A 26,207-nucleotide genomic window follows, 5' to 3' on the forward strand; every position below is an offset into this window, starting at 1 on the left:
TTGTATCCATGGAGAGATGGCTATACAAAAACAAACAAACAAACAAAACAGACAGGTGTTGTTGCATGTGAAATGCAGTTCTGTCTGAAGCTTTCTTGATCAAGATAACACACTACATGATTACGAGAAACAATGATTTACAGAACAATCAACAATTCTTAACACCATTTCTCATAATGCACAATCAGTTGAGATTATTTTTAGTAAGATGAGATTATACATCAAAAGTCCATGCTGGGTATATTTCATTTTGTGTGCCTTAGGGGTCTTCATCTTCATGACCCAATGTCTTGGGAATCAAACGATGAACATGATATCAGTTATCACTCTCAAGATTTTTAGTATAATCAATATTAACAATAGTATCTCTCTATATATTCAGTCACATTGGCCCACACATCTCAGTAGTAGAGTTCAATGAATCTCATAGCATATCACAGAACACACATTGGTGTTATTCTCAATTGTGCACCCGTCAGACTTGTCAAGTACTGCGAAGAGTGTGTTAGTCAACTCACAGGGCCCTACACACAAAATAAGAACTCCTGTCCTTACTTTGGTAGACATTGCCCTTTGTCACCTAGCAACCATTTTGTTATTAATTCAAAACATAGCAACTGATTGGCTCACTTCCACGGAACAGGGACCTGGAACACACTTTGGAATTCTTGCCTAATCTGTGGCTTAGTCTTAGTTCTAGGCAAATCAAGCGTATTACACCTTTAAACAAGCCCTTTCTGTCTTCATTGACTATTGCCTACCTCATAAAAAGAATACAAAGTTGAAAATGTGTGTGAGAAATATTTGCAACAAAGATACTATGCATGCACTATAGGTAAAGATCTTTGCTCAGAACATAGAGCTGTAACAGAGGTACCACTCTGACCTACAAGTAAGAGTATCATTCTACTCCTGTCATCGGGACTGCATCCCCCCCCCCCTCCACCCTCCCCCCCCTCCACCCTCCCCCCCCCCCCCCCTCCACCCTCCCCCCTCCACCCTCCCCCCTGCTGCTCTCTACATTGAGCCTTTTTGATCCCTGAGGTGAAAAGTTTGGAAGTATTTATAGTTCTGCCAGACAGCAATGTGATGGCCTTTTGCATCCACACCATTTCTGGACCATTTTTTAGCTGAGGTGTAAAAAGAAAAACATTTGTAAGTCATCTCCTCCATACCAGTAATAGATGCACAGAGATTTGGGAATTCATTGTGCCTCAAAGTATTCCTCTATTTTGATGGCAAAGATAAGGATCTGTTAAACCATCTGTTCAAAAGAGACTTGAAATTTCCCATGGAGGTATTCCTGTTTGCTCCTTACACCAGAGTCCTTGAACCCAGCCTCATGTCTGGTAAACAACAAACCAACATACTTTTAAAAAATGGAGCTGAAAGCCTTTTTTTGCCTCATGAAATATTTGCAAATTACCACTGGAATTCGATGCACAGTGTAAACAAGAACTCTTGTGCTCATTTTGATATTGGGCAATTCTGCGAAAATGTTACTTTTCCTAAAAGATTCTAAATCTGCAATAATTCAAAAAATATATGAGCTACAGGGACAAATTTAGTACCGAATGATAGAACTTGTCAAATTCTTTCATTTGAGTGGTATTTGGATACAATTGAAGTGCATAGAGCTAAGCATTCTTTTCTTAAAAAAAAAACAAAACACCATTTTTGGGCAATTCTTTTGATAATTTTCGTAAAAACACACAATTTTTGACTCTCATTATTCCACATGCAGCAATACTTCAGCATTTGTTTCAAGGTGGTTTATGGTTTAGAATGAAACAAAAAACACTAATATTAGCCTTGCCTGAGATATGAACTGTGTTAAAATATGAATAAGTATAATGTGACTTTAAAAAGTGGAGAAATTGTAATGTCCGTAATGCTAAAAATGTAATGTCCATAATGCTAAAAATGTAATGTCCGTAACGCTACAAATGTAATGTCCATAATGCTACATTTGTGAACCTATAGATTAAATTCAGAATGTGTTGTACACAATTATCAATCTACAACTTTATCAGGACCTGAGCATAATTCATTTCAGAAGAAAATTCCTTTTACTTGATGCTCTGATTCATAAATTTCTCAACATATCCACATGGAGGTATATGATTGTGTCCCAAAAAATGTAATGTCTGTAACGGCAAGCATTTTGTGTAATATCTACCAAATGATTTATACTTGTAGTAACTGATCAAGACTCGGACTGTTAACATTTCAGGATGATTGGGTTAGAATAAACCATGGATAGATTAAGAATGATTATGCTGAGTTGTTGAAATAGGCCCACAAAGTCACAAAAAAATTATCTCACAAAATGTAATGTCCGTAATGCTGGAATTGCCCTATTGCAAATCTTGGCTCCTTGCAGGGAGGTGGGAAGACACCTCCCTGCTCCTTGCGAAATTCATGAAAAACTCACACAAGCAAAAATTTCTGGTTTTACACATATAGTAACTAAATAGAATATAAAATAACCTATCATCAATGCATGAACACATGTCATAACATTTATAATCATGAGGAAAACCTTTTATTTCAGTAAAATGCAAACTGTATAAATTTTTCACAAGACTACATATTTCACAATACCCATAGTTTACTTCATGTGCTATTTTTTCATCTTACCATTATTCTTCATCTGTGGAAAGTTTTTGGAATCCAGTTACTTTGAGCTCACAGGTTGCATCCTACATGCAGCTACAAGTAAATTTATAGTAAGACCCATTGATGACAAAAGGAGCGAATTTCACAGCTTTTCTCTCTTTTAAGCCCCCCTCCCATTCTCTCCCCCTTTTCTCCCTCATCATTATTCAAAGCAAATGAAAATTAATCTGAGATGCAAAGTATCACTTAAAGTATCACATCTTTTTACATTTAGATACATGTGAAAATACAGCAATTCCTTGAACTACACTCATGAGGTAACTTTTGCAATATCTTTGAAATATCTTCTTCCTTTATCTTTTTTCCAGGGCTTATGGATGCATTAGAAAAAAAAAAAACAGTTGAAGGTGATGTTACAAATTGTGATTATTGAAGAATAAATTGCTGTCAAATGGTTTTAAAATCACATATTTCAAATCATTCTCTGCCTGTATTAATGTCAACATGCATTGCCAACAGGCCCTTGCTGATACAGTGAACAGCTCACAGACTACTTTATCCTTTGCACTTATATTTACATTATCTCTGGATTAGATGAAATACATACATGGATAATATTCATTTCATAAATTTCCACACCTCGCTGTATCATCTTCATCTCGCATTAGCCCGTCTCCATTATTCATTTCATATATTAGCACACCTCATTTTATCACAGTATGTTCACTTTCATCTCATATAACACACCTCATTGTATCATCTTCATTCATAATATTAACACACCTCATTGTATCATCTTCATTCATATATCAACACACCTCATAGTATCATCTTCATTCATATATTAATATGCCTCATTATATCATCTTCATTCATATATCAACACACCTCATTGTATTATCTTCATCTCATCATCACACCTCATTGTATCATATTCATCTCATATATTAGCACACCTCATTGAATTATATTCATCTAGTACATTAACACACCTCATTGTATCATCTTCATTCATATATCAACACACCTCATTGTATCATCTTCATTCATATATGTGACCCGCTACAACAAAAAGGTCCTAAAGTCGCGCACGGTCGAAGCCGTGAAAATCGAGTTTGAAGTCAGAGCATCAAAATTGGTCAAAACTTATGATTTTCTAATTTTGACATATTATTGGAGTCTGACATGTCTTCTATCATCTGTCGAAATTTTGAAGCAAAATGATGAAAGGAAAGACCAAAAAATAGCGTTTTTCTGGGCCATGTTTTTTGGCGTTTCAATGAAGCAGAAACTGGTTCGAAAATTTGGATTGAGCGCCACACATAGGCTCCGCCCCTAACAACGACCGGAGTGATCTCATTGGTCAGTTTGCTGCTTGCCGCTAACCGAAGCGTGAAGCTCGCACACTGCCAAGTCGACTGGAGCGTGCGGGCGGGGTGCGCTATGCCCAGCCGCTTCTCCTGACATCCTGGTCACTGATTGGTCGGTGAGGAGACGGCCGACGCAACGTGCTTGAATGAGCATTTCGGGGGTTGCTAGGGTTTACCTTCTATTGTCCGTAGGTGAAAACTAACTTGCGTGTCCCTTGATCGCGATTGCGTCGCAAGGAAAACTTTCAGGGCGTTTTTTTCGAAACAGTGATTTCCCAGACGTCTCGACATGCTCTCTTTTAAACATCGATATCTCCGCAGCCGATTATTTTTATAACATGAGTTATATATCAATTTAAAGCAGAAAGATTAGGGAATTTTGTCATGCAATTTTCAAATAATCGACCTCGCCCGACTTTAGGATCATTTTGTTGTAGCGGGTCACATATTGATATGCCTCATTGTATCATCTTCATTCATATATTGATATGCCTCATTATATCATCTTCATTCATATATCAACACACCTCATTGTATTATCTTCATCTCATCATCTCACCTCATTGTATCATATTCATCTCATATATTAGCACACCTCATTGAATTATATTCATCTAGTACATTAACACACCTCATTATATTATCTTTACTTCATATATTAGCACACCTCATTGAATTATATTCATCTAGTACATTAACACACCTCATTATATTATCTTTACTTCATATATTAGCACACCTCATTGTATCATCTTCATCTCATATATTAATATGCCTCATTGTATTATCTTCACTTCATATATTAACACACCTCATTTTATTATCTTCACCTCATATATTAACACATGTATCTCACTGTATCATATTCATTTCATATATTAGCACACCTCATTGTATCAATCTAATACATTAGCACACCTCATTATATTATCTTTACTTCATATATTAGCACACCTCATTGTATCATATTCATCTCATATATTAATATGCCTCATTGTAGTATCTTCACTTCATATATTAACACACCTCATTGTATCATATTCATCTAATACATTAACACACCTCATTGTATCATCTTCATTCATATGTCAACACACCTCATAGTATTATCTTCATCTCATCATCACACCTCATTGTATCATATATTCATCTCATACATTAGCACACCTCATTGAATTATATTCATCTAGTACATTAACACACCTCATTATTTTATCTTCACTTCATATATTAACACACCTCATTGTATCATCTTCATCTCATATATTAACACTCCTCATTTTATCATCTTCACCTCATATATTAACACATGTATCTCACTGTATCATATTCATCTCATATATTAGCACACCTCATTGTATCAATTTAATACATTAACACACCTCATTATATTATCTTCACTTCATATATTAGCACTCCTCATTGTATCATCTTCATCTCATATATTAGCACACTTCATTGAATTATATTCATCTAGTACATTAACACACCTCATTATATTATCTTCACTTCATATATTAGCACACCTCATTGTATTATATTCATCTAGTACATTAACACACCTCATTATATTATCTTCACTTCATATGTTAGCACTCCTCATTGTATTATATTCATCTAGTACATTAACACACCTCATTATATTATCTTTACTTCATATATTAGCACACCTCATTGTATCATCTTCATCTCATATATTAATATGCCTCATTGTATTATCTTCACTTCATATATTAACACACCTCATTTTATTATCTTCACCTCGTATATTAACACATGTATCTCACTGTATCACATTCATCTCATATAAGTATTATATTATTGTATCATATTCATCTCATATGAACACACCTCATTGTATCATCTTCATCTTACATTCATTCAGGGAAAAATAGTTTCATAAATGTTAGAATGATAAGCCCTTATACAGTACTAGCTTTATGTGTGTTTGTCACACCAATCAATTTGCCTTCGTTGGTGTAAGTATCGTCTATCGTCTATTTATACAATTTGTCTATTGATAAATACTCATCTGCACAAGGAAACAGCAAAAAGCTCCTTGCATAACACACAGAAGCATTCCCCAAATGGCCAATTAGGTAAAATGAAAAGAAAAAAAGTGTTTAACCCTGCGAACGGTGGAGGTTGACTGCGTATGAGAAACAATGAATGACAATGATTTACCTTACCATGTTTACATCACCCTCAAAAGCAGAACTTGCTCTGATATATTAATAGCAAATGATTCTGATGTCTCCCTTATCTTAACCCACTGAGGAGGAACTGATTTTGATGTAACATGATTCCACACACACCTGCCCTAGTATATTCAGGAGTATAGTTTTGGTTGAGATCATGGGGCTTCAGGTTCTCATACAATGTATTTTTGCTATTTTTTTTTTTTAGATATTGATAATCCTCCTATGAGATCTGAAGGAACATTTAATTCTAAGAAGAATTACATGTTTATTTGATAAGAATTGGTTTTGAAATGGCTGAGATATCCAAAATCAAAGTAATCCTAATAAAAGGTGGGACTCACCCTTTATTAGGATTGCTTTGTTTTAATTTGATTTTTTGATATCTCAGCCATTTCAAAACTGGTTTTTTATCAAATAAACTGAATATCTCTTAGAATTGCATGTTCTTTTAAATTTTCATTAAGTGGTTTCTAAGCATTTTGCAAAAAATAAAAAATAAATAAGATGAATCCTCATCTCAACCAATACCATACTATCCCTTCATCAGGTCAATGCCTTTTATGAGGACAGGTTTGTTGAATAGGTAGGCCTACATGGTTTTCCGGAGTGTGCTCATAATGTCAACACATCAAAACATAATATCGTTCATATATTTTATTTAGTGCTCACATGTATCTAGGTACATATAAGAGAAACAAGCTCAATCTCAGATTTGTCATTGAAATTTGACACTCTTTCTTGTCAAGGCAATTTGAAAATTACAGCCTATGCTAAACATAGTATTTCAATATTCATGAATAAATAACACAGAGAAGAGATATCAAATTTGCTTAAAAAACAACTTATTTCATCAATTGCTATCTACATTGTAGGCCTATAGTCCTCAGTGACAGTGATGTCGCTTGCTAGCTTATGATAATTTCTTCTTTTTTTTCATTTATATGGTATACATTTATAACATTCATTTTCATTATCTTTACATTTAATGCTTATTACTATGCTTTCAAAGATCACTTCTTTGCTGGCAAATACACCGAAACAAAACAGAAAGAAACATAAATTACAATTAAGCATTAACAGTCATTTTTGTAAATGCATGCATGTATATTACATGAAATTATACATAGTCTGTGTTTGATATAATTTCTGAAAAGGAAGGAGAGAAAGATCAGTAGGTAGATTTTAGAGAGGAAGAGTAAGAGAAGGAAAGTAATGTCAACAAAAAAGGACATCCATAGATGGTACATAAAATGGAAACTTTCTTCACGAAGTGTCTACACATGTATGTCATATTAAGACTTCAGTTTTAAAGGATCAGTTTTGCAGACTTCAAGGAATTCTCAGACTGGCAGAATAATAATAGTGCATTTCACCACAAACAGTTTAATAATGTTCAATAATTACAGCCCTATAACCCCGTACACCACAATGAGTAGAGCTACGTAGGCCTCATTCCATTCTGCTCTTTACTCCTCTATCTTGTGGCAGAGTCCACTCCTGCCTTATACTATGTTTGATTTAATGATAAGAAGGCAATGAATGGGCATTGAGGCAAACAATGCTTCAAGACCCATACACACACAGATACACACACAGAAAACATGTAGTGTGTCGGTAGGCTGTAACTCTCTAGAGGTTGATAAGCAAACTTGAGTGGATGATTCTCTTGTTGCCATGGAGACTATACAGTCCAGTGTCTAGTCAAAGCTGACAATGCTACGCAATGTGGAATTACTAGTCTGAAGTAGACTCTGTATACACTATCTGGAATTTTGATGATTATTTGCTTTCATAGATACAGTACTTGGATTTTATTAAATACCACAAAAATGAAAGAGATCCCCCTTCTCAGACTTACTTAGAATTGACAACATACTATACTTGAAACACTAGTAGTATTTTTTTCTTTAAAAGAAATGTCATTACTAGTTTCTCCCTATATCATTTGAACCTCCCTTACTGAAATTGATTGCCTCTAAAATTTCTTGAATTGACAACATACTATACTTGAAACACTAGTAGTATTTTTTTCTTTAAAAGAAATGTCATTACTAGTTTCTCCCTATATCATTTGAACCTCCCTTACTGAAATTGATTGCCTCTAAAATTTCTTTAACTTTTTTAATGCAAGTTATTTTTTCCCAGTATCAGCTGAGGCAAAACACAAAGTTACCAAGCAGTTGTTAAGTAAAATGATTAAGAACAATTCTGTGTAAATGAAATTCAAAATTCCTCCACAGTAAAAAAAAAAAGAGACTCTGGAATTGAATTCTACTTCAGTGCATATTGCAAGTTTAGCACCATATGACAAACAAGAAATATTAAAGGGATGATTTGTTTTGGTAAGATGGGGATTCAGGTTTTGACTTTTTGCGAGATAATTAGAAACCGCTCATTGCTTACTTATGAAATATGAAATAGTATACAATTCTACAGGGAATTGACTCACTTGATATCATTAGCACTACTTTGTTTTACTTTGTTTTGGATATCTCAACCATTTCAAAACCAATTATGATGAAATAAACTCTTAATTCAACTCTTAGAATTGTATGCTCTTTAATATACTAATTATACAAGTGGTTTCTATAATCATCTCACACAAAAATAAAATCTGAATCCACATTTCAACCAAAATTAAATCAGGGGAAAGGGAACTTTTTGTTCTGTATTCACTTGATAGAAATGCTGGAGATAGATAGAATGATGGATTGATAGATTGATGGATTGATAGATTGATGGATTGATAGATAGATAGAATGATAGATTGATAGATTGATGGATTGATAGATTGATGGATTGATAGATTGATAGAATGATGGATTGATAGATTGATGGATTGATAGATTGATGGATTGATGGATTGATAGATTGATGGATGGATGGATTGATGGATTGATGGATTGATGGATTGATGGATTGATAGATTGATGGATTGATAGATTGACGGATTGACAGATTGATAGATTGACGGATTGATAGATTGATGGATTGACAGGCAGATATATAGATATATAGATATTTTCACTGACTCTATATCCAGGGTCAAGGAGGCATCAGACTTGTCATTGGACATTGTTGAATAGGTGATATCAAAACTGGGAACAGCTGACTAGCTGATCACACAAAGAAATGTTTCAAATGGATGACTCCATCATGAACGCAAGTGACCTCTCTACTCAACATCTTTCATAAAGAAATTTGGAGCACACTTATGAATGCTAACAGTATAAGTTCATTCATCAAACATATCTATCTAGGCCTATCTATTTCGTTGAATATTGTTTTCATTCAACTTACACTGCTGTAAGTTACAGGTTGTTAACCCATTTTAAGAAATACCGAACGGCAATCATGCTGTTTGCAATGTGTCATGCCTGACTAGCTGAAGGGTAAGGCAAGACTTGATGGGAAACCATAAAAGCTCCTCCATCCATCTCCCTGTCCTGGGTATGGGTGAACCTCCACTCTAGTGCCACACTGCTAGATAGTTGCCATAAACGACATTATTCTAAAGACGCAAGATACCTTGGTAACGAACCAAACACAAAGCAAAATACGCTCGATATAACTTACCTGTGCATTCTTTCTGATTCTCTTCAACGATATGCTTATTACTGTCGGCTTCCGTCGTGGAAACGACAGTTTTGTCCGTATTGTTCAAAACTTTCACGTGCTGCTCTGGTATCGTTGAGTGGTTGTTACTGTTCGTTGGAGCAGGTGTGCTCGTGTTTTGCACCGCCGTCGAGCCTTTGCTGTTTCCACAACCCATAGTCTAATCAGCTATGCTTCAATATCAAATAATGTAAAGAGCCGTAATGAATATGCGTTGTTTTCTTAGATGTTGTTGAGTGATACTGCGATCTCCTGAATACATCAGTTCTTCTACCACGTCCACGGAATTCAACGTCGAGGTTCTTTCGCGTGTGACTCTTTGAGTCTTTGACACCAACACAACAACCGTGCACTGTTGTGTTGAAATACAGCCAAGTGTCCGGTTCGTCGAGTCACCTGTTACGAGAATGATGTTTGGGGGTGGAGCCTCACCAGTTACTATGGCTACCGAGTCGCCGTGAATACTGCAGGTGCAGTGTGAGCAGAAACTACCACATGACAACTCAATGGCTGTTTTCCCTCAATGCGATAGTATCAAATGTTTATATCGCTTCTTAACAATAAAAGGGAGGATGATTAACGTTTTCTACATTAACATATGCATACTTGACATGATATTTCACTGTTACAGATTTCCATGACTCAAGAAAGGAAAGACGTGTTAATTTCCCTACTTCACCGCACTTATCCTCCTGATCTCTGAAAAAAAAATGGATGTTTATTTCAAACAAATCTATGGAGACCTATTACTCGCACGAATCAAATTATCAGATCATACTCCTGTTATCATAACTAAAATTTCACAACAATCTATGGCTTCGTTCGCTGTGATGCGTTTATATTTCAATTTCAATTTACTTCTGTAACTTTTATTTTAAAGAATACAATGTACATGGGGCATACAAACGAAAGTACACCAAATTTATGTAAAATAAAGTTTTCTGAGGAAAATCATGTTTTACAACATTCAGTAAATCATTCAGGTACATAATACAGTAACTCGATGCATTTATACTTTCATGACATGTTCCATGTTGCGGCAAGAGGACATACGTAATAATGCTTGATAAGATATGATAGGCCCTTTTTCGTGACAAAACGACAAGAAAACTATTTTGAAGGATTTACTCACAAAAAGGGGGATGGGGAGGGTACACGTGCAGAATGAGGAAGGAGTCACGAATGACGGGGGGGGGGGTTCATGAGGCTGTTTGTAAAGTTATTATATAAAGACTGGTAATCAGTACTTGAGTTGAATTATGGAAATTCTGATCAGTATAGCACATCAGAACTGATCACCAGTCGTTCTTGAGTTGTTCGTAACTTTACAAACAGCTTTATGAAACAGGGCCCTGGTTTGATTTCACTTTATAAAGATATGATTATGTTTAGAGGGACCATAGACTAACATTTCATACATTTAAATAACATATACATTTCTACCTATTTTATGATATGATTATGCTCAGAGGGACCATAGACTAACATTTCATACATTTAAATAACATACATTTCTACCTATTTCATTTCTACTCACATGGTTAAATGTCTATAATGTGTGAGTCTTCAGCATGAGTACATCCAGTGATGATGTATCTACATTTCCATGAAGTCAGAGAGGCGAGAGGCGAATGTTTGTCAGGGAGAGAGAGAGGCAGACAGAGAGAGAGAGAGAGAGAGGGAGAGAGTTTCATGTTTCGTCTTACATCCAATTGCGACCGATTCAGTGAGACTCGAACCGACGTCTTTATTACTCCACACACATATACACATCTGTCACTGACACTTCTTTTTTAATTGCAAGTATTTTACAAGTACAAGTCATGCAATGCAATATCCACTTTTTACATGTTCATAAAGACTTTCAGATACAACATGTTACAGAGTACAAAGCCAGTTTCACAAGAAAGATCTGACCAAAATGTTAAGATCAGATCAAATATTGTTATCTCACTTTGCATTTTGTGACTATGATTCCCAGAATTGTTGTTTTTCCGACATTTTTTTCTTAATTCTATTTTCACACCACGTTATCAGTTCCTTTTCTTCTCTCTCTTCTTTCCTATTCTCTTTTCCTCTGGGTGTTTGTACAGGGCTAGTTAGGTTTTTATTGTTAGTTCGTGTAATTCTAGTTTAATGTACAAAAATAGAAGATCTATATTTATGTAAAATCCCCATGTTTTTGGGAATGCACCCTACAAACACTACTTTAGAACTTCACAACTTCAGAATGCTTTTTGTGTTTTTCTTTTTTACTTTATCAATGGTTTATCCATAAATTTCATTTATCATATTCTGTAATCTTGACATAATATATTAACTTATATCTTATTCTATGTCAAGAAAAAATGTATAAATTTACAAGTTTTGTTGGGGATGGAAAAACCGAATGAATGAATGATTGATTGAATGAATTGTTTTAACAATGAATACCTTGATTGTATCATATTTCTCATAACTCAGTGACAGTGATAAGGTGATAATACATTTTTGATTCAAAACTCACTACGTATTGGGTCTATCATACTAAAGAGAGAGGCCGGGTGCGCTTCTGGTGGCAGTCAGCAGTCAGCCACATGACTGACATTCTTTAGAACCTGACGCACATACCATCTGAATTTCACAATACCTGAGAGGAAAAAATAGAAGTCTTATGTCTAGCATGTCAAACGGAAGATACATAACACATCAGCAATGAAATTTTGAAGAGAAATGTAGCAGCATCTGAAACGTTTGAAGAATACAATTGCTATCACAAACTATCACCTTGCTATACTCTGGTAATAACTAATAAGGCATCATTTGAAATATGAGACGAAAACATCTACTTTTGTAGTGGCATACTAAAAAACACAAACATCTATAAAACTGAAATGAAGTGCAGTAATTTCAAACACATCAATCGTATCTATACGACCAACTCTAAAACGAGTGCTATTGGTAGAAAGGTATTCCCCACGGACAATCTACTTCACACAATTTGTGATTATTCTGAGCAATATTGCCTCAAAGACTCCTTTTGAAATAAAATGCTACTCTGACAAAATACAACGTACTTCGACATTTGAAATATAATCTCTGTAAATATGTAATGTCCGAAATCTCGTGGATTCCGTTTCACAAAATTAAGTTTACAGTTATGAAAGCAGCAGCTAAAACGACCCCCTCAACTGATCATGCCTGAAAGCGCGCATTCACACTCCTTGCTCACGCACGTGTTTTGTTTGTTTTTTTGTTTGTTTTTTTGACGGCGAACAGAAAAGAAATGAAATTAGAAGGGATTTTATACATTTGGGCTAAAAATATGCCTTCTTTACCAAGCTGCGTCTTGAGCACGTGGCATGTATCTGAAGCAGCTGCTTAGAAAAACCTTGATAGCGCCACCTGTTGACAAGTTTGAAGTAATAGATGTTTATTCCAGAGGATGTTATTTTTGAGTGTCTGCTTGATAGTCTGTGATGGTTGGTTGGTTGTGGGTAGTGGTGACACGACATAGGCTCCTGCGACAAATGCTCCGACGACAATTACTCCGAATAATGCGACAAATGCTCCGCGACATTTGCTCCGCGACAAATGCTCCGGCGATGTTTTACTCCGGCGACAAATGCTCCGCCGACATTTGCTCCGCCGACAAATGCTCCGGCGATATTTGCTCCGGCGACAAATGCTCCGGCGACATTTGCTCCGCCGACAAATGCTCCGGCGATATTTGCTCCGCCGACAAATGCTCCGGCGACATTTGCTCCGGCGATAATTGCTCCGGCGATAATTGCTCCGGCGATAATTGCTCCTACGACAATTGCTCCTAATGTGCAACAATTGCTCCGGGGACATTATTTGCTCCGGCGATATTTGCTCCGCCGACAAATGCTCCGGCGACATTTGCTCCGGCGATAATTGCTCCGGCGATAATTGCTCCTACGACAATTGCTCCTAATGTGCAACAATTGCTCCGGGGACATTATTTGCTCCGGCGATATTTGCTCCGGCGACAATTGCTCCTACAGCAAATGCTCCGAAGTCTTATAGGCCTAATGCAAACGTCTGAAGGTAAGACTGTACCTTCAGACAAGTACGACATTTGCTCCTACGACATTTGCTCCGACGTCGATGATGCAAAAATCTGAAGGTAAAGACAGGTACGACATTTGATCTGGCGACATTTACTCCAGCAACAATTGCTCCTACGAAAACTTCTTGTACCACCTTTTGCTATACAAAGGTAAGACATTTGCTACGGCGACGAATGCTCCAGAGACATTTGCTCGGACGGTCCTCCGACGGCAATTCGTTCCAACGGTTCGATAATTGATCTTGTGAAATTATATCAGACGAAATTTGTTTAGAAGATGAGACAATTTCAAGGGTGAAAAATGCCCTCCTCACAATTTCTCCGGCGGAAAAAAAAAATCCTCCTGGACTTCTCCTAGGAATTATACATGTTTTTGTTTCTTTGTTTGTTTTATTCATAGTTATTGCATATTTACTCTTTTTAAATAGCTTTTGAAAGATCAAATGGAGAATCCTTAATAAAGGTAATGAATGAGATGAAATAACAAAAATACACAATTAAACAAGGAAAGCCATATTTTCTTCTTCACACAATATCATTAACTCAAATTACGTTTTCACATACTGATCCAAGTCTCTGGAACTTTCCTGAAAGTGAGACAATGAATGGAAGTTCAATGTTTCAAGAAAAATGTTAGATCGTATTTTCTTGATATTAATAATTGGTATTGCAGAAATGTAATCTTCGTATTTTGTATACTCCTTTACTCATGATCATGTATATTGTATTGTTATAAGCTGCGTAAAGTGGTAATTCAATCTTGTCACACATTTCCCCCATGTGTTCGTCGATGGATATTCAAACTGTGTGCTTGTCAAGCTTTTGTTTCACGACATTATTCGTAACGGTTTGGAAAAGACTACTAGTATACGATGTATAGCGCACGTATACTGAATTATTGTAGATAATCCCCCTCCTTGACACACACCCACACCCCCACACACCCGCACTCCCTCCCACACACACAAAACAAATTTGTTTTGCACTATGACGTAGCGCAACGCATAACACGTAATTCACATCAACTCAAACTTGAGCCTCCTAGATGTATAATAAATTTTACAAGCGATTATTTATATGCTCAGCAATATCCGATTAGAATAATCTGCCCATAGAGACACGCTGTTCCCCTAGTTTAGAATGGTTTAAAAGTAAATTATGATATACATATATGTTTTTCATATCAGGAGGACCCCTTCTCAATAGTCAATACCCACACAGGATAATTATACCAGAGGATTAATTTGTGTAATAAATGTTATTGTTCATTTTCCCCAATTAATTTCACAATTCAACTTTAAAAAATCTTCCCAGTAATAAATGACCAAATGCAGGAATTCCTTTTTTCCTACAAGAAAACAATAATACTACTTGAATTTGTTATATTTACATCAATTATGTCACCTGTTGCAAAGTCCATTTGATCCATTTCTGTCTTTATCAATTATGATTTGTTTAACCCGTGTACTTACGCCATTTTTATAAAACGGTTTATTATGAAATATGAGTATGTATAGTATTATATATGATTTTATACGCAATATCTGGAGTTACCATTGTACACTGGATTGTTGTAAGCATATGTCTCATCAATTCTTAAAACCTATTCTCATTGTACCAACTGAATTTATTCGGGGTACCAATGCAAATGTAATTTTGACGTATGCTTTTCCCCTTCGATACCGTTCACAGTACTCTCCGCATAATCGGGTAGGCTCGAACAGAGCGTTTCTTACCCGATTAAGCGGAGTACCCGTTTAACAGAAGAACACGTCTCATTCACAATCAGACACACACAATGTGTATGTACACTGTACATGCATTGTACGCTGCACCAAACACCTACACAATATGCTTAACACGCGTGCTTGCTCGGCACATTATACATACGTGTTGTACCTGACACTTGCTCAGTCACGAGCAATAATTTACTCTCTTTTTATGGATATAATATGTCTTCAGAAAACTTTGTCGTTTGACTATATAGACTCCTCGCTATTATGAAGGTGTTTTCCGAAATGAACACGTCTCTTTGTGTGCACTAGTCACGTAGAACGTCGGGTTACTTTTCGAGAAGTGACTGCAGAAAAACACTATTATGGAGCTGGTGCATGGCCTGATTTTCATTGCAAACTTCTCGTAAAGTGAATGTTGTTGCGGAGCAAGGGAGGTAGCGCAAGTGTGTTCAGCTCCTGTCTGTCTATGCAATTGTGAGTGCCAGCTACATGTTTAATGTTCGTTTACGTGGGGCAAGTTGGTACTGGTACATGTGTTTTCATGTTTAATCACTCCCCAAATGATCGGTCTTCTTTGCAAATTAAGCAGATAATGCGATTAGCCGTGGAAAATTTGACATTCATAATTTCTTAAAGTGTTATATCTGCGATAAGATGTGGGTAGAAATTAGATTAGAAGAAAATTATTTACCCATTTATGCGGAGAGGCAACCCGATTATCCGGTAATTTTAATGTGCATTGGAACTGATTTTGACATTACTGCCCAATTAAACAGAGTACCCGTTTAAACGATACCCGATTACGCGGAGAGTACTGTATTAAGTATTTCATTTTTTTATAACTACCATACTAGTATCATCATGCTTTGTCCTCAATTCGATTTGTATTTAAATGTTTTGAAATGACAGTAACTGCGATTCTGCACTGTTTTTATGTATTGTGTTCTAAAGGGCCCCGATGAAAACCAGCTAATGCTGACTCGGGCTACCCTTTTTAAAGATGTGAAATAAATAAATAAAATAAATAAAACACATACACAGGGTAAACTACTGCATACGACCTAAGTCTGTTAGGTATGTAGTTATTTTGTGGTGATTTCTAGGAAGAAAGCATGCTGGATTTATACTTCCGAGTCTGAAGCGGAGTAAGAAGTTGTTATGAAATAAATTATTTGTTTTTATTGATCAGAATCAGGAGAGTAATAGCAGAATCAAAACAATAATGTTTTTGGGTAACACAGAACTATGATATGAATAGAGGAAACACAGAAGACTTTTTAGACCGCGACAAATGGTAAATGCAGTTCTTAAAAAAATGATGGTGAATCTTACAAAAGACCTGTAAAATTCAAAACAAACAAACAAATTATCTTTGCAAAACTTTCTACAAAACTTCCACAAAATATACAAGCTCTCGAGGAATCAGAAAAGTTGGCACTCCCTTAAGTATTGTCTTTTGTAACAACGTAACATCGTATAGCATTAAGCTGCTGGAATACCGAAATTTCAAAAGTCCACACATATAGTGTAAATATCGTATAAAAAAGAGCTTCACTCAATCTCTTCCGTCTGATTTTGTGCCCGAAAAGAGAAAGCACGTCAATCGACCGTAGGAAAAAATATTGTTCTTTCTTCTTTCGCTTTCTCATATACAAATAAGCCTAGACAAATTTTGTTGACATTTCTCTTATAATAGAAAGTACTAAATTGCTATATACATAAAAATTGGTAACCTTTTCAGCTAGGCTCCCGGACTACTTGTATACATGCAAAGATAGTGTTCATTCTATCTTTCTTTTTTCTCTTTCTTTCTCTTATTTTCTTTTTCTCTCTTTCTTTCCTCTTCATTTCTTTCTTCATTCATTTTCTTTCTTTCTCTCTCTCTTTCCCTTCCTTCCTTCCTCTCCTTTCTTCATTCATTTTTTACTTTCTTTATTTATTTCTTTCGTTCGTTCTTAGTTTCTTTCTTTCTTCTTCCTTTCTTTCTTTTCTCTGAATTCTTCTTTCTTTTTATTCATTCTTTCTTTTCTATTTTTCTTTCTTTCTTTCTTTCTTAAAGTCCTTCTTTCTTTGTATTCATTCATTCTTTCTTTTTTTTTTCTTTGATTTCTTTCTTTCTGGTATTTTTCTTTCATTCAGACTCACTTTCTCTGCGTCTTTCTACAGAAAGAACTGAGACTTATACGATGGGCCCTCTTGATAAACAAAATAGGGAGAAATCTATAGTTTTTTAATGACTATCTGATAATCATTATTTGAAGACGTCTAATACTTTAGTTCCCTATCTGTTATTCTGTTTCCTGAATTGTTTTCATCTCGACCGAACTTGTGCAGTTTTATTCTATAGACTTTTTGCTTTCGATCATACCTAGCTACCATGTGGCGTCACAGCGGGGAGGGGACAGGGGCTCGACTGCCCCTAATGAATTTCAAAAATTCACAAGGGAAATTCAAAAATTCACTAGGGAAAATAAAACGAGAGGAAAGGAGAAAGAAAGGGGAAGGGGAAGGGAAAAGAAAGAAGAGGAAAACTGAAGGACGAAGTGAGAAAGAAGAAAGGGAAATTGTTTCAAGGAAAATGTAATATAAGAGGGAAGAGAAAAGAAAAAAAAAAGAAGCTAGAGTCCTTTTTACTCGTCCATCAGGGTTGCCGCACGCTGAGTGTCCATGATTGGCTATGGCTCCATTGCAATTGCTACTCCTTCGCTTCTTTGCTATAAATACTCTTTTTTGGAATGAAGCGTGTCGTCAACAAATTACAAAAATGCGTTCAGCAGAAGCAAAACATATGCGAGAAACACAGTCCAAAGATGAATGCAAAGCAAAAGTTCTCCTCAAATTGGGATGTTGTTTTACTGTTTGTTAGTTACAAGACCATTTCAAATTTCCTTTCAGGATCCGAAGTTGATTTGAATTAGAGACAACACAAAACATGTCGATAGAATTAGAAATGTTCTGGTCAACGATCCTGCAACTAAAAGAGATCACCTAATAACCTCATTGAGCTAACCCTAAAAAACAACAACCCTTTGTGATATCTCTCTTTCATGCTAAGAGCAGGAGTACAATGAAAAAATATAGCCAGCGACAAGGGTTTGTTCAAAGCGTACACGCAATCCAAAACATGCCTAACGGGCTTTATGTTTTGTTTGTTTACTTGTTTGTTTTTTATTTATGTATGGGTGCAGGGCGGCGCCAAGGCGCCCCCTATGATTTCGCTAAAAAAAGAAACAAAGAGAAAGAAACAAAACTAAAGAAACAAAAAGAAAAGGGAAAGGAGAAGAGAAAGAGCGAGGATTGGAAAAAAAAAAGATTGCCCCCTGATTATAAACCTGTATGTGGGTCTAAAATCTACATTATTTCCTAGTGCGAAAAAGAATACGTGGATAATGGATTTGTTATTGGGTTTCGGGGGGGGGGGGTGTTAAAACACGCCCAGAAAAAATCTAAAATTTTATTTCGGTAGTTCATCATCATGATATCAACCCACTTATTACTTTAATAACACTATAACTGATTTAGCAATGTTACAGTTCGCTGAATTATGTTAGTGTTACATAGATACGTATTTTCTGATTTTGCAATTCATGTTTTTGTTATTTTGTCAATTGTAAAAGTCATATCAGTTTATTATTTTGAAAACTGTGAAAGTCATATTTTTTCGTTATTTCCTCAATTGTGAAAGTCATATACCATTTGTCGAAAATTTATTGTAATCCTTTTTGTTTGGATCAGATCAATAAACTCAAACCCCCGAATTTTTCTTCGGGGGGAGCGAATGTACCCCGGAAGGTTAAAAAAATAATTAATAAATCAATTACATTGTAATTAAAGACAAAATTAAACAATAAGGCACTTTTCTTGTCTAAAACTTGTCAATAATATAACTGAAAATTGCAAAATTTTCGCACCTGCTGGACGGGGCGCTTAAAATTAATGTATTTCAATTTTGATTTAATTTTATTCCAACGTTGACGGTGTCGTGTTTGATATTTTTAACTTTCATTAAACCTTGTCGCTCGAGCAACTGTTGCCGGAGCATTTGTCTCCGGAGCAAAATGTCGGAGGAGCAAATGTCGTAAAGTAGTACCTGTCTGTACCTTCAGACCTTTGCATCAAATGTCCTTCGAGCAACTGTCATCGGAGCAATTGTCGCCTGAGCAAACCTAATTTCGTACCTGTGTGTACCTTACGAACTTTTTATCATATGACGTCGGAGCAAATGTCGCCGGAGCAAACGTCCCTGGAGCAAAATGTCGCCGGAACATTTGTCGTAGAAACAAGCGTCAGAAGAGCAAAGGTCGTACCTGTGAGTATCTTCAGACCTTTGCATCATATGACGTCGACGCAAATGTCGTCTGGAGGAGCAATTGTCACCCGAGCAATTGTCGCCGCAGCAAATGTCGTACATGTGTGTACTTTCAAACCTTTACATCATATAACGTCGCAGCAAATGTCGTAGGAGCAAATATCGCCGGAGCAAATGTCGCCGGAGTATTTTTTCGCCGGAGCAAATGTCGCCGGAGCATTTGTCGGCGGAGCAATTGTCGTCGGAGCATATGTCGCCGGAGCAAATGTCATGGAACCTTGGGTAGTAGCTGCCAGCAGGGGCGGATTCAGGAATTCCGTAAAGAGGGGGCGCGTTTACATAATTAAAGGGACGGCGGCGCAAACCTGCCCCCTTTTTTCTTTTTATTTCTTTTGTTTCAACCAAAAAATAATAATAATAAAGGGGGGGGGGGGGGCGTTCGCCCGGTGCGGTCCTCCCTGGATCTGCCACTGTGTCTGTGCAGTAGTGGCTGTAGTATTTCAGATATATAATAACTTAGAGGTATCGCCATAATAGTGGAAATGTTTACAGTCATATTAAATAGTACAGTGGAAGGAATGTTCACGCCAGTAGTAGTTGTGGTTCCCAGCCAATTAGACAAAAAGTGATGCCTTCTTTAACAAAGATATAATGAATGCAAACATTAATGTCAGAATTGCCAGGGGGGAGGGGAAGGGGGTTTTAATCCACATAGCAGACTGACGTCGAAAAGACGTCTTAATTTGGTCGCAACTGGTCAAACTGGTCGCACGTCATATAATCATCAGAAATGATGTGATTTTAAGGTCTTTTTGAAACGTATTTACCATGTCATGTTAGGGACCTCCCAATGACGCAAAGTTTACGTCAGTTTTCCAACACATTTTTTTACCTATGTTAGTGACGTATTAATGACGTAAAATTTACGTCAATTTTGCGAGTATTCTTCACGTCATATTAACGACATACGACTGACGTAAAATTTACGTCGCTTTGCAACATATTTTTACGTTATATCAGCGACTTATTGAGAATGTAGAGTTTACGTCAGTTTTGCGACGTACTTATGACGTCATATAATTAACGTATTGCAGATGTAAATTACGTCAGTTCGGGACATATTTATGACGTTATAAACACCGTATAAACGACGTCAAATTTACGTTGCTTTTTGAGGTGTTTATCACTTCATATTATAAAATGGGTTCAAGAATGTAGCCAATTGGAAGCGCTGAAATGAGTCATGTGTGCGTGCATGAATTTTTACGATCATGCACGGCCTTGCAAAAAAGCGTAAAGTCACTGACGTCACAATGTTTACACTAGCAGTGCGCACTCAATCAGTTACAAGTGCGTCGCGCGCTATACGCGCAGCTGTCAATCCTGTAAACAACTTCTCGTTCGGGCTGCCAGCCGGCCTTTCTTGTGCACAACAATCATGTGGCGTACGTAAACGCTTATACGTACAGTATACTTGGGTGACCCGCACCTCGTCATAGTTAATGTTTGCGCATATTTGAATCACATTTCGCCACTGAAATTCTTTGAAATCCAACTCACATACAGGAAAAATGCTGAAAATTCCAATGGAATCACAAGCTCACTGATCGCCATATCGAAAATTTGCAGCTATCGTCGTCAAACGCGAACGATGCGAAATAGCTGTGCGCTAAGGAAGGGGCCCGCAACTCGTCACCCGCGCTCCCTTAGGCAAAGCACGTAAAAGACGTGTGCGGCTGACCGTGATGCTCCCATAGACATACACGTAAAAGATGCGTGCGGGGACAGTGGTGATACTTATAACACGTAGGGTCCTATTCCGATTAAAATTTCCGATTTTCGCGAAAAACTGTTCGGTTTTCACCAAAATTTGCTTGGCCCTGCCATGTTTCAAGCATACTGAACACAGTCCCGGGCATAGATTTTTGTTTAGTGCGGTTAAAACGATTTTAAGCGGGGTGACGGTATTCGGGCCCCTGACGAGGTGCGGGTACCTCGCTATACTTACATGTGCGGGATTTTCCGAGTGCGACGTGCGTAAATGTTTGGGACGAACATCTTCGGAAATCTTGACTTTTGAGCATGTAGCTGACCGGTATTGACCCACAAAGGTACGTGAAAAATGCTGTTAGTTTTCGACCCATTTTATAAATCAAATGATACACAGGTTTGAGTTCGTGACGTTAGTGGAGATGCAGCTCACTCTCGGGTATTTACAATTATAGTGCAACATGCACTCGGCTTCGCCTCGTGCATGTTTCACAATTATTGTAAATATACCCTCGAGTGCGCTACATCTCCACCAACGCACTCTCACCTGTGTATTATTAGTATACTAGCGACCATTTTATGCCCTGATACTAGAGGCACGTCAGAATGACGTCAATTTGACGTCATTTTGTACCGTCTTTTTGGCATAAATAAAGAAGATCGACGCCATTTACACGTCTCATAAACTGACGTCAAAAAATCGTATTTCTGCTCAAATGGAAGACATCTAAAACACGTCATATTTGTGACGTCTTTCTGACGTCTTGGTGCTCATACAAAGACGCCATAAAGACGTGTAAATTACTAATCTAAAGGCAAGATCTGACGTCAAAAAAGTCTTTTTGACGAAAGTAAACTAACAAAATGGACGTCATATAAATGTTTTAAACTGATGTAAAATATGTTGTACTTTTGCTCTAATAGAAGTAGTCCAAAAGACTATAATTATAGAAAGGTTTATTTATTCATATCATATTTCGTAGCCCGGGGGCTAAATTGCGTATGACAATACAAATATTATATGCAGACAAATTCAAACATTCAGACAGTTACGAAATAAAGCATTTACACGTATGATAAAAATGAGTGAGAAAATATCATAATTACACAAATCAATAGGTTGAGCAATATCCGATATACAACATGCACGATAAGAACACATTGCACATTTTGTCAAAACAAGCAGGCCTATATCAGAAAATACTGTGACGACTGGTTTGCCTCTACTCCAATAAAACTACACAACATCATACACAAGACATCAGTGTCACATGACTAATAATGACCAGAAATAGAATATTTGGAAATGTGATTGCACAACCCCCAAATATAATTATATCGACTGTTTATATATTTCATAACAAAATTTCGTTCTAATGACTAGATTATCCCATGAAACATATACTTCGGAACCCTACACTCTCACCCGACCCCGGCCCATACTCCAAGACCCCGTGACCCACATTTTCTTTAAACATTATCCAAATAACAAAATCAAATTTACAAAATAATTCCTCTACTGTCCCACGATATACATACAAATTTCATATATCTTCATTCACACTTGCAGTGGTATGGAAAAAAAAAACATTATGAGAGTGATTCTCATTGTAAGTATCAATAAGGAAGAGATGTGGAGTAGAGATACGAGAGGGATAGAGGGAGGAGAGATAAAGATAGGGATGAATATGAGTAGAAATGTGTATACAATACATATACAGGTATCCACACAAACACACAGCCATTTGCATGTACACACATATATATGAACCTTTGTAGGGTGGGGGGCAAAGTGAAAAAATAACACATTAATGGCCTACTTAACTTTCTCACCAAACAAAATATATATTGACCACACATATAAAATTTGGAGAAATAAAGAGATACTCGAAGTTCACAGCAACATAAACAGAAAGGTGGCCCCATCAAAATGATAACATTATTAGTAAAAGCTTTCGCTTGACGGAGCAAATCGGAAGGACAAGGTAAATTGGATAAAAAAGGGGTCTAGCAAATATGTTGATGTGCATATAATACATACATATACAGGTATACACATACATACAATACAGCCATATACATGTACTTACATAAATACAAACGTTTGTATGGGGGGGGGGGGGGCAGAATGGACAAATTGACACGTTTATGTTCTACTTAACTTTCACAATAATATATACATTCATATCGTGGACCACACATATAAAAATTACGATAAGGAGATACAGCAACGGTGATAGGGAAGGTGGCACCACCAAAATAATATCAGAGTCAATGAACGCTTTCCCATGACAGGGAAGATGGGAAGAACAGGGTAGTATGGGTAAATGAAGGTTTTAGTAAAAAAAGAGAGGGAGAAGGAAATACAAAGAAAGGAACATGTGGATGTGTATATGATGTGTATATAATACACACATGAGTATACACATACAAACACAGCCATATGCATGTACACACTTACTCAGAAGTCCAACAGTAACATTATCAGAAAGGTTTTCCATTTAAGTAAATAGCATGATGAAACTCATATGTAATCTGGTAACGATTTAGAAGTTATGACCTTAATAACCTTTTCTGAACAGGGAAGGAGGAGATGAAAGGAGAAAAAGAAGTAAAAGGCTGAAGTAGAGAGAGAGAGAGAGAGAAAATAGAAACCGTATAGAATGAGTATGAGGGGCGTGTCATCGTTCTGAACAAACAGAGACTTGTCAGTCATCTTAACCCGGGATAACAATCAAAAATAATTTACATAGATGTAGAATTCAAAAGTTTTGAGAGGTAAGGAATTGCACTATTCTCACAACGCTTAGTGCGACATCTTTTTTTCCATGTAGCGTTTTGTGTGTCTGAGTTTTCGAGAGGACGCATTCAGCACAAAGCATTTCTGGAACTACACAGAGTTTGCCGATTTCTGCACAAATTTCATGGACAACTCCTCGATCGCGTCTCACTTCTAGGCTGGAGATTTGGGCTGTTTCCAGTGCTACCTCGTAATTGCATTGCGGTAGAATGGTCCTCAGTGCCCTCTTCTGGACTCGTTCAAGTAGACCTGCTTGGGCGACCGATCGAGACCTGATCGAATGCCATACTGGGCATACGTATTCCAGAAGCGGTACGAATAAACCCAACATACACAGACACAAGATCATCAGTAAGTATGTTGAATGATTTCAGCATTCGGAGCATATGCATGCGACGGTTTGCCCGTGACACTATGGTACGGACATGGCATTCCCACTTGAGATCACTTTGTATCATGACGCCTAGGAGCTTCACTGACGTGACTTCGTTCATCACTTCGTTGCAAAGTGTAAAATCGAAATCTGGAAGACTTCGTTTCCCGAGGGATAGCCTCATGACACTGCACTTTTTGGGGTTGAGCATCACACGATTGTTGTCACACCAATCTTCCAAAGGGATGAGGACATCCTGCATGCGGTTGTATGGGCTGCAGCGGCGATCAGAGCACAGGGCGAGCGACATGTCATCCACGTACTTCCATCTGCTGTCAAGATCACCACACAACGCGTCATTGATCAGAGCGAGGAACAATGCAGGACCCAGACGAGTACCCTGTGGGACGCCCGCTGTGAGAGGTTGCCACGGTGACAACGCTCCTTGGTATCGAGCACGACATCTACGTCTAGTGAGGAACTCACAGATCCATCTAATTATCGATGGGGATAGCTGTAAGTCTATGAGTTTCCTGACCAGGATTGTATGGTCGACCCGATCAAATGCGCGGCTGAAATCAGTTGACACAGCAGTAGGCCCTAATCTCTTGGCCGGCGGTCTCCATGTTCCTGTAGAGGAAGTCCATCAGGTCAACCAGGCAATGCGTAGTAGAATGTCCAGCACGTGCCCTGTATTGCTTTGGGTCAAGATGAGGACCCAACTCTGACATAACACGCCTGTAGACGAACGCTCAAGGATTTTTTCAAAGTGGTTTGTTAGAGAAATAGGGCGTAGTTTGTCTACACGTGCTAGTGATTGTTCTTCAGGAACTGGGCACACAATTGCACCCTTCCATTGGTGTGGTACGTACAGCTTTCATATGACGAGTTTAGCACTTCTCACAGTGGTTCAGCTAGTTCAACGGAAAATGTCCGAATAATCCGAGCAGGGATATCGTCTGGCCCACCGGATTTGCCAGGTTTGATTCGCTTCAATTCCCTTTCCATCCCAGGGTTGAACATGAGGGATTGACATAGGTGAGGGAAGAAACGTAGGAAGATAAGAGAGATCAACTTCGGGGATGATCGTCAGCGATATTTGCAAAGTGGCAGTTGACGGCATTGGCTATCCCGGCTTTGTCTGAGAATGAGATGCCCGGGACCGTTATGGTAGTCTCCTTCTTCTCTGCATGGAGGTCATAACTTTCAGAAATTTGTACCAGTCAGACGGGTTCTCGCGTTTTAGGTTTTGTACGCGATCGCGATAAAACACCACTTTGACAATCACGATTTCCAGTTGGACTTTTTTTGCGTAGTTTTCTCCACTCGTTCTTGTTCTTGT

This window comes from Diadema setosum, chromosome 10 (genome assembly GCF_964275005.1).
Source record: "Diadema setosum chromosome 10, eeDiaSeto1, whole genome shotgun sequence".
Classification (NCBI taxonomy): domain Eukaryota; kingdom Metazoa; phylum Echinodermata; class Echinoidea; order Diadematoida; family Diadematidae; genus Diadema; species Diadema setosum.